Source organism: Protopterus annectens, chromosome 7.part1 (assembly GCF_019279795.1).
Source record: "Protopterus annectens isolate FY-2018-M chromosome 7.part1, PAN1.0, whole genome shotgun sequence".
In the NCBI taxonomy this organism is placed as follows: domain Eukaryota; kingdom Metazoa; phylum Chordata; order Ceratodontiformes; family Protopteridae; genus Protopterus; species Protopterus annectens.
In genome coordinates this window covers 262,432,626-262,449,725 of record NC_056740.1, presented here as the reverse complement: position 1 = coordinate 262,449,725, position 17,100 = coordinate 262,432,626, and positions in this window count along the sequence as shown.

Here is a 17,100-nt window from a genome sequence, read left to right as displayed (position 1 = left end):
GAAGCAGCATATACCACTGGGTTAATTAACACTAAACCTTCCTCCCTTCTATTTATTTATATACAAAACTCCTCTTTTTTACTAGGTTTAATCTGGAACCCCATATAAATGAAAAAATAAATAGCTTTAATAATTCCTTTTCAAATACTGTTGGCAACAGAAATACACTTGCTAAATATGCTATTTTCCCATCAGTATTGAATTTATCAATTAAGCCTTTTTTTCTCAATGATAATTTATATGTTTGTTTGGAAAAGACAGGTTTGTTTTATTTCTTCTATTGTTTTCCCATTGAATTCTATGTATATGTGTATTCTCAAAGTGTATACCTAACACAGAAATGGCATTCATTCTAAAATATTTACTCCTTTCTTTAATACATCACCAAAACCTGTACTTGTATCTTTATTTAAAGTCATCCCTATCACTCTAGACACTATTTTGTGGAAATGATTACCTCTTTTATCCAATTATTTTTTGCAATTATTATAATGTTATCTGTGCATGTTAACAGAGATGGAATTCTTAACCCTCCAGCTGTTATATACCCCACCTCCTTCATTCTGTAATTTATTTCACGTTATCACATTCATAGCTAATGCAAAGAGTATACAACTCATTCTGAATCCTTATCTTACACCACACTTCATAAGCACCTCTTAGCTTAAACAGCCATATACAAGTATTTTACTTTATTATTACCATACACTGGCATACATAGTTTCCCAACTTTCTCACTGATATTATACTCTTTCTCTATAAGAGTTCATGTCCAATTGTATCAAATGCTGTATTAAGGTCTCCTATTATGATTTTCACTTTTTTTTCTATTCATAATATCATTCACAATTTATTTAATTATCATTAATAATCCTTGACAACCCTTCCCCCTTTATACTACATATACTATCTGCCATAATATTTCTATTTTAGTTTAAAATCTGTTTTGTATTTTTCCATAAAGATCTTATAATTATTATTATTCAGTGCTATCAGTCTCCATTTTAATTGATTTCTGTGTTATTTCCGCCATATGAATTTAAATTCCACTATCTAATTCTTTATACATAAAACCTTCATTTAACCATTCATTCAAAATCTTTAAAAATATGCTTTTGCCAATACCTTAAATTTTAATACATGCCATACCCTATTCCATCTGGTCCTGCAGCTGAATCTTTATTTACTTGTCCTAATATTTTATGTGGCTCATATAAAGAAATCTCCTTTTCCAACTCCTTGTGCTCTTTTTTCTGTTAACTTTTTACTTTCCTTGTTTTTAATTACATTCCTTTTTTTCTTTAAACATTTCTTGCACATATTGTACTACATTATTCATAATCTTTTCCTGAGTTATTTTTATTTCTCCTTTTACATTTTTTTATTTTTCTTATTACCCTACAATCTTCCTTTACAAATTGACTTAAGTAATGTGATAAGTCTTTTTTTCCTTGTAAAATATGTATTTGTTTATACAATAATTCTTGTATTGTTTATCAGTTTCTGTCATATAATTCCTTTACTTTGTCAGAGTACTTTCTATTATTCTATTTTCTAAGTCTTCCAATGCATCATTATATATTCACCTTTCAGACCATTTTTTAAAATGTTCTTAAAGTGATATGATGTTTCCATAACTGTATTACTACTGTCTTTCCTTCTTCATGCCATGCTTTCTATTTTATCCTTTTTATTCCTTTGCCTATTTTTATATACTCATTGTTTTCCTTTATCTTTAGCCATATTGCAAGATGATCAGAAAACCCTGTTTGACTACCTCTTGTTCTCCTATAACTAAACTTCTGACACTATAAAATAATCTATTTTAGTTCTATACATACCCCTTTTATAAGACCATGAATTTTTGTCCCAAAGTTTTAACTTACCATATCCTATAACTACTAACATTTTCTTATATCATTTCCTTTCTTGTTGTGCTTTCCTCTTAAATCACAATTAAAGTCTCCTCTTATTATAATATTAATTTTTATCACTACATAGTCTAAAATCTGATTAAATAAGCTTTCTCTTTCTTTACAATTAGTATAAGCATATAATGTTATAATTCTATATATTTGTTCTTTACATTTTAAATCTACAATGGTTAATCTTCTTAGTTTTGTTAAAGTTACATTGTATATCTTTAATGTATTTCTACAAAATACAGCTATTCCAGAACATCTCTCATTTCTCAAATTTCAGGTTATCTTTCCTCTCCATAGTTTCTTTTGTCTTCTAATATAATTACATCTATATCACATGTATTATTCCACTCAAAAAAAATCTGTTCTTCTTACTATATTTGTAATGCTATTCACATTTACAGAAAGCACTTTCCTTTTGCTTAGATTCATGATTTCATAACTTCATAGCTAATTACTATTCAAAGCCTAGGTATTTTCCCTCCCAAAGGTGAGAATCAAATACTCTGCCTTGGGTTGGTGAGTCAAATACCTTAACCATTATACCAGCCCCAGCCATTAACTACATATATTCTTTTTCACCCATTTCCTTTCTCTTTTTTGTATTTGTCTCTTTAAATAGTCTTTTTTACCCTTTTATCTTTTAACCAACAGAATTCTCTTTTTTTCTTTAATTATCTCCCATTTTTTGTCTTCTTCATCATTTATTTCAGAACCTTTTTCTATGTTCTTTTTATTATTTTTCATGTAATTATTCTTCTATTTTTAATGCTTCTAAAATTTCTTCTCTTTGTTCATTTTCTTTTGTTCTTTTTCCTTACTCTTCTCTGCATTTTTACAATCCATCCATAAGTGTCCAATTATGTTACATTTATAACTTTTCAATTCACATTTGTTGCATAATGTCCCAGTTTCCCCACAAATATAAGATTTTATTTTATCACACGTACTTAGCAAATCTTCTTTTCCACAAATAAAACAATTTTATGACACCCCATTCCCCTCCACATTTATCATGTTTGGCATATCTATATATTTTTTTTCTTTCTATTTTCAACACAATATTACAATCCCATCCACCAGTCTATAAACCCCTTTTATCATAAAATTTTCAATGTCCAGTATTTATTTACATAAAGTTTCCAAATGTCCTTTTAAAGTCTATTTTTCCACCTGTATTCAAAATTGTAAATTAATTTTCCTTTCTGTTTCCCTGTTAAATGCTTTTATCACATAATGATTCATTGGGTTACAGCTTTCTTTTTTTAAACAATTATATTGATTTTAAAGAGATAACTATAAACAATTGCATATTCTTTTAACATAAAAATATTTATAATTCAAAAGATGTTCACATAGGCATTCACATAATGTTCAACAAATAAAATGAAATTGCTAAAACTATTTACAAAGACATCATTTGAATGTCATTATGTTGACTAGTATTTGATTTTTCTATATATATATATATATATATATATATATATATATATATATATATATATATATATAAAACACATAGGTTGAAATTTAATTTATATGTTATTGTTGTCAATCTCTTTTCAACAAATTCTGTAAATTAACCCATAAATGATAGTTATAAGTTTTTCTAGATGTTCTAGATGTTATAGTTGCAATCTGTAATTGACAAACTTCCATTAGAATTTTCTTAAAATCATTATAGAAAGGAGAGGATTCAGATATTCAGTTCCTTGCTATAGTTTTCCTGGCTACTGCCAGTATTGCTCAAAGTAAGGAATGTTTAACTTTTTTTACATAACCAGGAATGGGTGTATTGAAGAGTATTAATGATTTGGTCAAAACAAAATTATCTGTGAATATTGCTTGCAGGAATTCATTAATGTTTTTCCAAAATACACTTAAAGCAGGGCAGTCATAAAACATATGGGCCCAATCAATGTTTATATTAGACATATCTGTTACATATATTTTGTTTACCATTAATTGTGTTCATTAGTTGAGGAGTGTAGATGGATGTATATAAAAATCTCCAGGAATATATTTTCCATTTAAGTGAAAGTGTTGTTTTCCCTGCAGATTCTAATATATTTGTTTTATCTAGATCCCTTGGAAGCATGTTATTTGTTATATAAAAATAGTTCCAGAAATTAGCTGGACAAAAATATGGTTCTTCTCTAATAAATCTGTATATAAATGCCATTTTGTCTGAATAAGTTTATGTTGAATAACTGAATTAAAAAAAGAAAACTAGTAGTATACTAGTGACCTGTTTATTAGCAGGAGTAATCAGGTCTATCTTATTTTGCAAAAATAATCTGAGGGATTGTATGTTAAGCCAAAGGGATTTGTCTAACTGATATTCACTTATTATCTGATCTACATCCTTAACCCTTTCATCAGTGATTAGTTGGAACCAATACAAAATACCTTTTTGTTTAAGCAAGGTAATTTTATCTATATCTGAGGATTGTAAGGATTCTTAAGTAAAGGCTATTGGGAAAATTGTAAAGAAAAGTTCCTTGTATCTTGTGCATTTAAATATAAAATTTCTAAAGTTTATTAATGTATTATACAAGTAGCTAAATGAATATTTGGGTATGCTGTGTAACATGAAGTAATCTTTAAGTATCCATAGTATTGGATTGTTTATTAATTCTAATTTGTAAGGTTGTGGTTTAGATATTAATAGCATAGCTGAGGATTCCCAAAATATTTTCCATTTGGCCTGATATGATGTATCTAAAAGTTGTGCTATGGATCTAACAATAGCTGCATTAGAATAAAGGTTCAAATCAGGAAAAGCTATGCCCCCCTTGTGGTATTTGAGTGCTATTCTAGGTTTCCTAGGAAACCAAAAAAAACTTAAACTTTAATAGCAGGGAATTGATCTTGTTAATGAAAACTTTATTGAGAAGCATTAAAATAGATTTTATAAAATAGAGAATTTTAGGAAGGATTATCATTTTAATGATAGTTAACCTTTCCTCAGTTGTAAATAAATACAATTGTATTCCATTTCGTTAATAAGGTTTGAATGTTTACATAACATGTATTATAATTTAGTTTTGTGATTAATTTAATATCTTTAGCAAGAATGATACCTAAATATGTAATTTGATCTGTGATGTATTTGTTTGTATCTATGTTAATGTTTCTCTTATTATGGTTTGAATAGATAGGTAAGATCTTAGTTTTATTATCACTGAATTTCATTCCAGATATATTTTGAAATGTGTTAACAGCTTTAAATAAAGCTGTTATGGAGGAATTATCTCCTTTAGTAGTGATGAGCACATCATCAGTAAATAACTGAATTTTAGAAGTTATTTCATCACTTATTTCTAAACCTTCTATGTTTTTATTTCCTTGTATAGCCCATGGTTCCATTATAAGAGTAAACAATAAGGGAGACAGGGGACAGCCTTGCTTTGTTCCCTTAGTGATGGGTATTTAAGACGATGTGTATGATCCAATTTTGATATAAGCCAGAGTGCCTTTATAAAGGTGCAATAGTAGATTAATAAAATTATCTGAAAAGTTTAAACATTGTAATAATGTGAATAGATAGTCCCAATGTATGCTGAATTAATGTCAAGACTAACCAGAAACAAGTTTTTTTTTCTTTCTGTGTGAATAATCAATTAAAATAAGAGAGTGTTTGATGTTATCATATGTACTTCTATTAGTTACAAAGCCTGTTTGGTCATCATTAATTAACTGGGGTAAAAAAAATTAATCTGTCAGCATATATATATTCATAAACATTTTATAATCAATATTTAAAAGAGTTATGGGCCTATATGAGGTACATAATTTAGGATCTTTACTAGATTTTAGAATGGGCAAAATAAAGGTATATTTCCAAGATGGAGACAAAATAATGTCATTCTGGGCTATAAGAAATAGCTGTATTAGGCTTAATTTTATACAATTCAGGAATGATGTCATCATTGCCTGGTGCTTTGTTCTGTTTGAGTTTATTAATTTGAGTTTGTATGTCCGCTAAGGAGATCTGTTTGTCTATGATTTCTGACTGTTGTTTGTTGAGTTTGGCATACAAGTTCTTTTTAATGTATTGTTTTATTTTATCTATTGGTTGAATGATCGGAGTAGTTTGATTAATTGTGTGAAAATGATGTCTAAATTCATCTATTATGTTATGTATATTATAAACTCTTTTCTTTTTTCTTGATGTGTATATTTCTTTAATATGATTATGTTTGTTGATTCTTTTTGTTTTATTTGCAAGGTTGGCTAAATGTTTCAGGTTTACTGGATAGGCTAGGAATTTAAATTTCTCTAAGGAAATCATAGTCTTATGATGTAAGATTGCACTATATTGCTCCATAGTTGTATTTATTTAATCTCTGATATTTTTAGGAGTGAAATTGTCATTAACTTTGAGGTGTAATCTATCTAGTTTGTCTTGCATTTTTTTTTTAAATCTTTGTCCCAGGACTTCCTTTTGCTATAGTACCATTTATTTATTTGTCCATATAAATAAGCTTTTAATGCATCCCATATATAAATGTCATGAGAGTTAAATGTTAGATTGTTTTTTATAAAATGTTGTGTTTCTTCTTCAAAAAATGTTTGAAATTCTTTTAATTGAGTTATATATGCAGGTATTCTTCTTATATGAGTCATTGGGGTATCATTTAAATTAAGCTCAAATATAATTGTATTATGATCTGAAATAGGGCAAGACACAATCTTGGTGTTTATTAAATCATTTATTATTTGCATGGATATAATTACCCTATCTATTCTAGGGTATGATTTGAATCTATTAGAATAGAATGTAAATTGAGGTGAGCTCAAGTCTGTATAGTCATGTATATCTTTTAGATGATATGTATCCATAAATTGTATTAGTTGTTTAGCTTGTGAGGTTATCTTCCTTTTCCCTGAAGTGCTAGAGTCCTTTTTATTTAAAACACAATTAAAGTCCCCTGCCATAATAATATTACCCTTAGAATGAGATACAATTTAGTTCAATTGTTTAATGGTACTGGTTCCAATGCCTGGTAACCAATAGTTATTTACAAAAGTGAAACATTTTGTATTTATTTTAATTGTCACCAGGCAAAGTATCCCTTTATTATCTTGATAAGATTTAATGATTCTAGGTAAAGGGAGAATTCTGTTTCAGAGAATTGCTACTCTTGTTTTCTTTTTAGAATGTTCAGTACTGGCAATAACTATATATTTATTAGTACTTAAAAAGTTAATATTTTCTTTTAAAATATGGTTTCTTGTAAAAATATTATGTTTGGTTTGTGTATAGTTAAGTATTTAAATAAACTTCCTCTTTTAATAGGGTTATTCAGACCATTTATGCTGATTGATAAACCTTTTAGTGTGGTCATGATAGCTTTATAAATGAGTAAGGGATTCTTGTGATTTGTGTGTTATCTTGAATATATTTTATATAATCCTCTCCAAAATATTTGTTATGTAAATTATAGTCTTTGTCTGTTAGTATGAGATACACAGTATGTGTTATACCATTCTTGCAACTTGCAATTATATATATTTGAATTATGATGGATGTCAGGAAAAACTTATTAAGAAAATTAAATGTAGTATATATGTTATAAAAAAATGGGGTAGCTACCCGCCTGGAGTTGTAAACTCCTTGTCCCAGTGACATCTGTCACTCGGATCTAACCCCTACACAGCAGCAGCAAAATACAGCCTCCACTATACATAGATGTGAGATAGATAAAATAGTAACTCTATATATATTTACATATTCATTAAACAAGTGAAGCAGATCTGTAATCAGTGTGACTCATCCGGTAACACAAGTAAAGCATAGTATAATCAGTGTAACTTGTTAGGTATTGCTTAAACCAATCTGTCATTCGAATTTGACCTTTAGACAGCAGCAACAAGACATAACCTTCATTGTATATAAAAATTAAACAGGCAAAATAGTAACTCTATATATGATTATATATTCCTTAAAACTGGTAAAATAGAGTTATATTCAATGTAACTCATCTGGTATTGCTAATACCATAAGTATATTTAATGTAAATTATATAACTAAATATGTTTTAGAATAATATAACATTTGTAAAAAATGCTTCATCAATAAAGTCATTCTCTATACTTGTTGAGAGGGAAAAAAAATAAGTCATTTTAACTTCTGCTGAATCATATGATATAATAGTTGATTAGTTAATACTCTTTGTTGTCATCAACAGAACACATGACCCTTCTGTGGAATTTAAACCAAGTTAGCATATAAATTCATTGTTATGACACATTATTCTAGGTAGCATTCAAAAGAAAGGAGTCTGAAGTCTAGGAAAAGCAGCATTCTGATAGTGAAAAATGTCAATTAAAGTAACTACTAGCCATTTTAACACAAATGCTATATGTTGGTATAGTAATCAAAACATATCAATATGACTATCATTAAAGTGAAAGGTCAAATGACAGTATAAGCACCTATGTTAGAATATGTTATCATGTCTTAAGTAAACTTATTTTAACTCATGCTATTTTCCAACCAGCTGTCAGTCTCTGAATGAAAAATTAGTTATAATTTATAATAAGACTGATTTATCATACTAAGCAAGGCACCGCTTTATAAATAACTTGGCATACATTAGTTCAAGTAAATGTACACTTACTTTTCCTTTTTTTTTATTTCCCCTTGACTTTACCATAGACGTGAATAAGAATGACTTATTTGAAGGTTTGTTTCTTAAGAATCAAAATTTGTCTAAATGATGCATTATGCAGGCTTAAAATACATTTTTATAGTAATTACATCCATTTCCAACATTTCTGTGGCTTTTCCGACAAAATTACATGTAGTGACTACCTGGTTAGGCTGGTCGACTAGCTCTGACATCATCAAAACGCGTTGCGATTTCGTGGAGCTCATTCGAGAATGTAGAGAGGATTTTTAGTGAAAATAAGGCAGTTTAAGAAGAAATAAGCTCATGGACAACAAGCTCAAGCTTCACAGAGTCTCTGAAAGTTGTCTTTTGTCATTTTATATGAAAAAAAAGCCAAAAATAACAAGTATGTAGCTGTATTCAATAAGTATAGGGAAAGTTCATGTGTCTGACATCTGTAAGCTTCCCATAGCGTGCTCACATGCACAGCAAGAGTTTGAGCTACCCATTACAACCAAATAGTACCACACAGCTTCAAATATAGCAGAAAGTATTTTAAATAAATCACACAACCCCATTAATCCATTTAACATTCACATGAAAAAAATAAATATATATATATATATATATTTAAAACTGTAAGAGAGTTCACTTATGAGTCTTAGTAGAATGTTGAAAAGTTATCAAATCATATTATCACCATTTGAATTTAACATATATAAAAGTTTTAAATTGATTCTTAAGGTATAAACTATAAAATAAAAACCAGTGTTCAGTGTGACTAACATAGAATGACAAATGATTGTGTAGTGAACTTTTATTTACTTATATCTATGTATATTGAATTGATCTGACTGTAATTAGTTTAACTAAATCAATTAGAGATTATAGAGGGAATCTAGAATGTTTATATATGAGAAGTAATTAATTTACTAACACAGTGGCTCCATTTGTTTACCCTTCAATCTTGAAATATCTTTATAACAATACCCATGACTGTATATTTACAACTAGTATAAACTTTTAGCGCAGTTTAAGTAAAACATGAAATTATGTGTATACTTAAGGTTATATGTGAATGGGATGGAAAAAAGAAAAATCAGGCTTACCTCATAAGTGAAGATATCAACAAGTAATTAACACAGTGACAATGTTTCCAGAAACATAACAAACTGCAAACATAGATATTTAAGTCACTTGTTTCTTAGTCTTTTTTGTTTCTCCAAAGTCTTCCAAGTGGGATTAGATGCCATTCTCTTAAGCGTGGGATTAGCACATTCCATCTCTTCTATTTTTTCCAAAATCTTATGGACTTTTGCATAGTTCAGAGCTGATTCCAAGTCTTCAAATATTTTGGGACCTTCTGATGAAAATATCTTCAGCTTCACAGGGAACAAAAGATGTGTTTTCACCTGTGCTTTCTTCAGTTCCTTTATCAAAGATAAGAATATTTTTCTTTTTGCTATAACTGCAGATGAATAATCATTGTCAAAACGTATTGTATATTCATTTAATTTAATTGGTGCCTTGGACCATGCAGTTTTTAACACTATTTCCTTATCAGAAGATGAGAGGAATTTGATAATGATAGATCTAGGTTGCTTTTTCTTAGCTGTATCCACTGTAGCAAGGGAACAATGTGCCCTCTCAATACCAAAGTACATAGCTTCAGTGAGATCAAGAGTTTTAGGTAGCCTTCTGGTAGTCCAAATATTCTTGGCTTGTTGCGTCTAGATCTGTTTTCTAGATTATCTAACTTATTTTGTAGAAGAGTGCTCTGTCTGAGTAGGAATTCCACATTATTTTCATTGTCAGTAATTCTCCCATCCATATCATTCAGAGCCTCTTCAATAACTGTTATCCGAGTTTTTTGTTGTAGTAAGTCTTGATGGAGTAAATCCATTTGTTTGGTAGTCTTCTCATTGAAATTACCTATTTTAGTATCCAGCTTATCAATTTTTGTGGTAAGATCCTGTATATTTGTTATCAAAGTCTGAATCTCTCTTTTGAAGCTGGAATCCTGGTTACTGGATTTAGTGAAGCTCATGATGAATTTCTTCAGATGAGGAGAAGTTATCCAGGAATAATTTGACAAGAAAATCTGCCTTTTTTGTTTTTAACTAGATATTATTATAGATGAAATTAAGTTCTTTCAAATCATGTATAAAAGTATTTTCAATTTTTAGTTTGAAGACAGAATTCCTGTCAGAATAATATTTCTTTAGTGGAGCTGATGAAATCTGCTGCTACTCAGAGCCCATCTTGGCCACGCCCCCCAGGTTACAGCTTTCTCTTTTACATACTCTTTAAGAAAATTTTCCATTGGAAAAAAAGTCTCAAATATAATGTCACAAAATATCTTTGTTAATAAGAATAAATGCTCTTACCTCACTCGTGCAGTACAGTAGAAGGACATCATGTAGCTGGTGTTCCAAAGCTCAGCAAATATGTACCCGACTGTTAACAAGTGTGCATTGATGTAATACTACAACATCCTATAGCATGGCTAACAAACCCTTCTCAGAAACCAATAGAACTCACTGCCAAAATGTGTCATTGGAGTATCACAACATGCAGTAATTTGGTTGATCCAATCCTCTTCATAACACATAGGCAAGACTGACTACATATATAACATTACAGCAACAGGGGCTGGTATAATGGTTTAGGTGTTTACTTGCCAGATACAAGGGTTTGATTCTCACCTTTGAAAGGGAAATTGGCTAGGCTTAAAATGACCCACAGGTCCAGCTAGCCTAGTGCTTAGCTATGGCACAGCCAATACATCCATCCCAAGAACATGTGCACTTGAGTGTCTGCATGTATACCCATGTTGTGATATAATCTGCCATGGGACAGTTAAAGCTGATATAGCTCTTCACAGTCCACAGTGAAATAGTCTGCCTAGGTGTGCTCATGGAGCACAATACAACAGTATGATGTAGCTGGCACTCCAAAGGCTACTGTTATCATGTGTGTTCATGCAGTACAAAACAAGAACATCATGTAGCTGGTGTTCCAAAGCCCAATAAACCTGCACCTGACTGTCACTATGTATGTTCATGCAGCACAGTACAAGGACATCATGTAGCTGACATTCCAAAAAACAGTAAACTAAAGGAGGCTTGAACTTCCCAGAAACAGAAACTTATATAAAAGCATCTGTGCTTAAAACTACAATAGACTGGATAAACCCAAATTATTTGCCAACTGGAAAGAATTAACAACAGCTATATTAACAAATGAATTTAATCTGTTAAAAATTTTTAATAGTAGACAAATCAAACAAACCCTGGTACATACTGTGCATAAGTATACAATATAATATAACAAAACCTTCTAAAACATCACTGATTAATCATTACATCAATTCCTTTAGGAAATTTATCAATGCAAACGTAGATCTAAAACTTTAGTTTGACCTTTTAACCCCATTTACCATAACTAAGAACTTTCTCACAAAATATATAGGGAAACAATAACCTCCTGAGAACAAAATGGATTCTTATGCTGGTTTCAAAGTGAAAATAAATTAAATGTTTTAGACATACATATGATAAAAACTACTTACAATATTCCAACACAGGACTTGTTAAACCTACAAAGCATTCTAATGTCCACTCAAGATTTATGCAGATTAATTAATAATTCTTCACTTAAGGATATTCCAAATCTAAAAAAATTTCTATATGAATTTATATATAATAGTTGTGAAAAGAAAAATTCCATATCAAATCTATATAGAGTTAATAACATATAAAACAATTCCCAAACCATCATACTGGCAATTCTTAACAAAAGGTCAGTCATTGCAGTTTATAGAAGAAATTAAAACTAACATCTTACTATCAGATGATTACACCTCTAACACATATTTAACTGGAAATAATTACAAAGAGCATTTTTAACACCAGATAGAATTAAAAAGATCAGTACAACTACACATGTTTTTTGCTGGAGGTGTAAAAAGTCAAATAAAGCAGACTGGATGCATATTTTTTATGAATGCCTTCTTCTTTCAGCTGCTCCCATTAGGGGTTGCCACAGCGGATCATCTGTTTCCATTTCTTCCTGTCCTTTGCATCTTGCTCTGTCACACCAACCACCTGCATGTCCTCTCTCACCACATCCATAAACCTCATCTTAGGCCTTCCTCTTTTCCTGTTACCTGGCAGCTTCATCCTTAGCATCTTTTTCCAAATATACTCTGCATCCCTCCTCAGCACATGTCCAAACCAATGTAATCTTGCTTCTCTGGCTTTGTCTTCAAACCTTCCAACCTGGGCTGACCCTCTAATATACTTATTCCTAATCCTGTCCACCCTCGTCACACCCAATGCAAATCTTAGCATCTTTAACTCTGCCATGTTCAGCTCTGACTCCTTCCTTTTGGTCAGTGCCACTGTCTCCAACCCATATAACATAGCTGGTCTCACTACCCTCTTGTAGACCTTCCCTTTCACTCTTACTGGTACTTGTCTGTCACAAATCAGTCCTGACACTCTTTTCCACCCACTCCATCCTGCCTGTACTCTCTTCTTCACTTCTCTTCCATACTCACCATTACTCTGAACTGTTGATCCCAAGTATTTAAATTCATCCACATTCACCACCTCTACTCCCTGCATCCTCACCATTCCTCTACCCTCCCTCTCATTCACACACATATATTCTGTCTTAGTCCTGCTGACCTTCATTCCTCTTCTCTCTAGACCATATCTCCACCTCTCCAGGGTCTCCGCCACCTGTTCCCTACTCTCACTACAGATCACAATGTCATCTGCAAACATCATAGTCCACGGGGACTCCTGTCTGATCTTGTCTGTCAACCTGTCCATCACCATTGCAAATAAGAAAGGGCTCGGAGCTGATCCTTGATGTAATCCCACCTCCACCTTAAACGCATCTGTCACTTCCACTGCAGACCTCACATCTGTCACACCACCCTCGTACATATCCTGTACCACTCTTACATACTTCTCTGACATTCCCGACTTCCTCATACAGTACCACAACTCCTCTCTAGGCACCCTGTCATATGCTTTCTCTAAGTCCACAAAGACACAATGCATCTCCTTCTGACCTTCCCTGTACTTCTCCATCAACACTCTCAGAGCAAACATCGCATCTGTTGTGCTCTTTCCTGCATGAAACCATACTGCTGATCACTACTCATCACCTCCATTCTTAACCTAGCTTCCACTACTCTTTCCCATAACGTCATGCTGTGACTGATCAATTTAATCCCTCTGTAGTTACTACAGCTCTGCACATCACCCTTATTCTTAAAAATTGGTACCAAAACATGTTCTCTCCATTCCTCAGGAATCCTCTCACTTTCCAAGATTTTGTTAAACAATCTAGTAAAAAACTCCACTGCTATTTTACCTAAACACCTTCATACTTCCACAGGTATGTCATCTGGACCAACAGCCTTTCCATTCTTCAGCCTCTTTATAGCTATCCTTACTTCCTCCTTGCTAATCCACTACACTTCATGATTCACTATCTGCACATCATCCAACCTTCTGTCCCTCTCATTCTCTTCATTCATCAGCCCCTCAAATTACTCTTTCCATCTGCTCAACACACTCTCCTCACTTGTGAGAATGTTTCCCTCATTATCCTTTGTCACCCTTACCTGCTGCACATCTTTACTAGGTTGGTCCCTCTGCCTAGCCAATTGGTACAGGTCCTTTTCCCCTCCTTAGTGTCCAACTTTTCATACAACTCTTCATATGCTTTATCCTTAGCCTTCGCCACCTCTCTCTTTGCCATGCACCTCATCTCCTTATACTCCTGTCTACTTTCTTCATCTCTCTGACAATCCCACTTCTTCTTCACCAACCTCTTTCTCTGTATACTATCCTGTACTTCCTCATTGCACCACCTGGTCTCCTTGTCCTCCTTCCTCTTTCTAGCTCTGCTGTAGTTATCCAGCTATTCGGTAACTCTTCACTGCCACCCAGTGCCTGTCTTAACTCTTCCTTGAACTCCACCTCACAATTACGCTTTTTCAATTTCCACCATTTGATCCTTGGTGCTGCCCTCACACTCCTCCTCTTCCTCTTGATCACCAATATCATCCTACAAACCACCATCCTATGCTGCCTAACTACACTTTCCCCTGCCACCACTTTACAGTCTCCAATCTCCTTCAGACTGGCCCTTCTACATAAGATATAATCCACCTTTGTGCATCTTCCTCCACTCTTGTATGTCACCCTATGCTCTGCCCTCTTGTTAAAATACATATTCACCACTACCATGTCCATCCTTTTCACAAAATCCACTACCATCTGACCTTCTGCATTCCTTTGCTTAACACCATACCTACTCATCACTTCCTCATCCCCTCTGTTCCCTTCACCAACATGCCCATTGAAATCTGCTCCAATCACCACTCTCTCACCCTTGGGTACAGTCATCACCATTTCATCCAACTCACTCCAAAATCTTGCTTTCTCATCCATCGCACACCCAACTTGTGGAGCATATGCACTAACAACATTCGTCATTACACCATCAATTTCCAGCTTCATAAACATCACTCTATCTGACACTCTTTTCACCTCCAAAACACTCTTAGCATACTGTTCCTTCAGGATAACCCCTATGCCATTTCACCTCCCATCCACACCATGATAAAGCAATTTGAACCCTCCTCTGATACACCTAGGCTTGCTCCCCTTCCATCTGGTCTCTTGCACACACAATATACCAACCTTCCTTCTGTCCATCATTTCAGTTAGCTCTCTCCCTATACCAGTCATACTGCCAACATTCAAAGTTCTGACCCTCACTACCACAGTCCTAGCCTTTACCTGCCTTCGGGCATGCCTTCCCCCTCTTCTCCTCCTTCGGCCAACAGTAGCCCAATTTCCACCAGCATGTTGTTGGCCAACAGTACTAGTGGCGGTCGTTGTTAACCCGGATCTCGACCGATCCAATATGTATATCTGTACTGTTGTCCACATGTATGATTTGGCAAAATTTTATGCCGGATGCCCTTCCTGATGCAACCCTCCCCATTTATCCGGGCTTGAGACCGTCACAAAGAAATGCACTGGCTTGTGCATCCCCAGTTAATAAAATTAAATCATATTGGAATGGAATCAATCATTTTTTACAAGCTTTATTTAATGAATCCTTTACCTTAACTAAAGCATTGATTATACTAAATGTAAATGAAAGTCCCTACCTGAATAAGACAAATATGTATTTGTTATGGACAATACTTGGTATATCTAGGAAATGCGTAACCAGAAGTTGGAATTCAAATACACACATGATCTTTGAAGAATTTTACATTTTACTGAAGACAACTACATCGATGGAAATAAAAATCAGAGAACTATGAATCTATCCCATGCCATTGGTAAATAATCCTTGGAAGAAAGTTATATCTTTGTTGGACACTCTGCAGTAATCATTATTGCATCTCTGATAACTGATATGTTAATTCTATATTTAATAACATACAGTGTATATAGTTGAAAGTCAGGCTATTGTAAATATTGTATATAGTTGTTTAAAATGATATTTAAAAATATTATGTAAATGTTATTCTAATTGAAAATAAAAAAAAAATTGAACAAAAGAACAGTAAACATGCACCTGACTGCCACTATATATGCTCATGCTGTACAGTATAAAGTCATCTTGTAGCTTCTGCTCCAAAGCATAGTAAACATGAGTAGGAACTACCTTTTCATCTGAGGTGTTCTACGGTCTATATGCAGATGACCTGAAATTGGGTAAACTTATTACATGTTTTATAGATAAGGCATGTCTGCAAAAGAACTTGACTACATTGACAATTTGGATGCAGGAGAATAATATGCTGATAAATACATCAACAACTAGGGATGTGAGATTTGGGAGACATACATTGAAATGTGAATATTTAATACAGCACACAGTCATTGAAAATGTAGATTCATTTAAGGATCTGGATATATGCATAGATACAGCTTTGAGTTTTTCTAATTATATCAACCAATTGATTAATGATATTTATAGACCTATAGGATATGCAAAAAGATTTATAAAGCCTAGGAAATAAGAAATAATGAAGTCATTGTTTGCTAGTTATATAGACCCAAACTTCAATATGGAATAACAAAATGGAAACCTTATAAGAAAACAAGCATGAGTAAGCTGGAAAGAGTACAGCAGAAATATACCAAGTACATCCATAGATGTGAAAATTGAAGTTATTATAAAAGACTAAAATATCTGAATTTGTACAGTGCCTCTTACAGATATTTAAGAGGAGATCTTATTCAGGTATATAGGGTATTTAAAAACAACTACATCTGGGAATGTTTGGGCTTATCAAAAGTAGTAGAGAATCATAAGGCAACCTATGTAGAAGATTTATAGGAATAAGAAGTGTACTAATTGGTTCTCTGAAAGAGCAGCTGATGCATGGAACAGGCTACCAAATTACATTAAATGAAGTACTAGTTTAGACATTTTTAACAACAGCCGTTATTATGGGAACAAATGTTTTGATATATTGGCAGACTAAAAGGGCATTAATGCCCGTGCTTGAAATA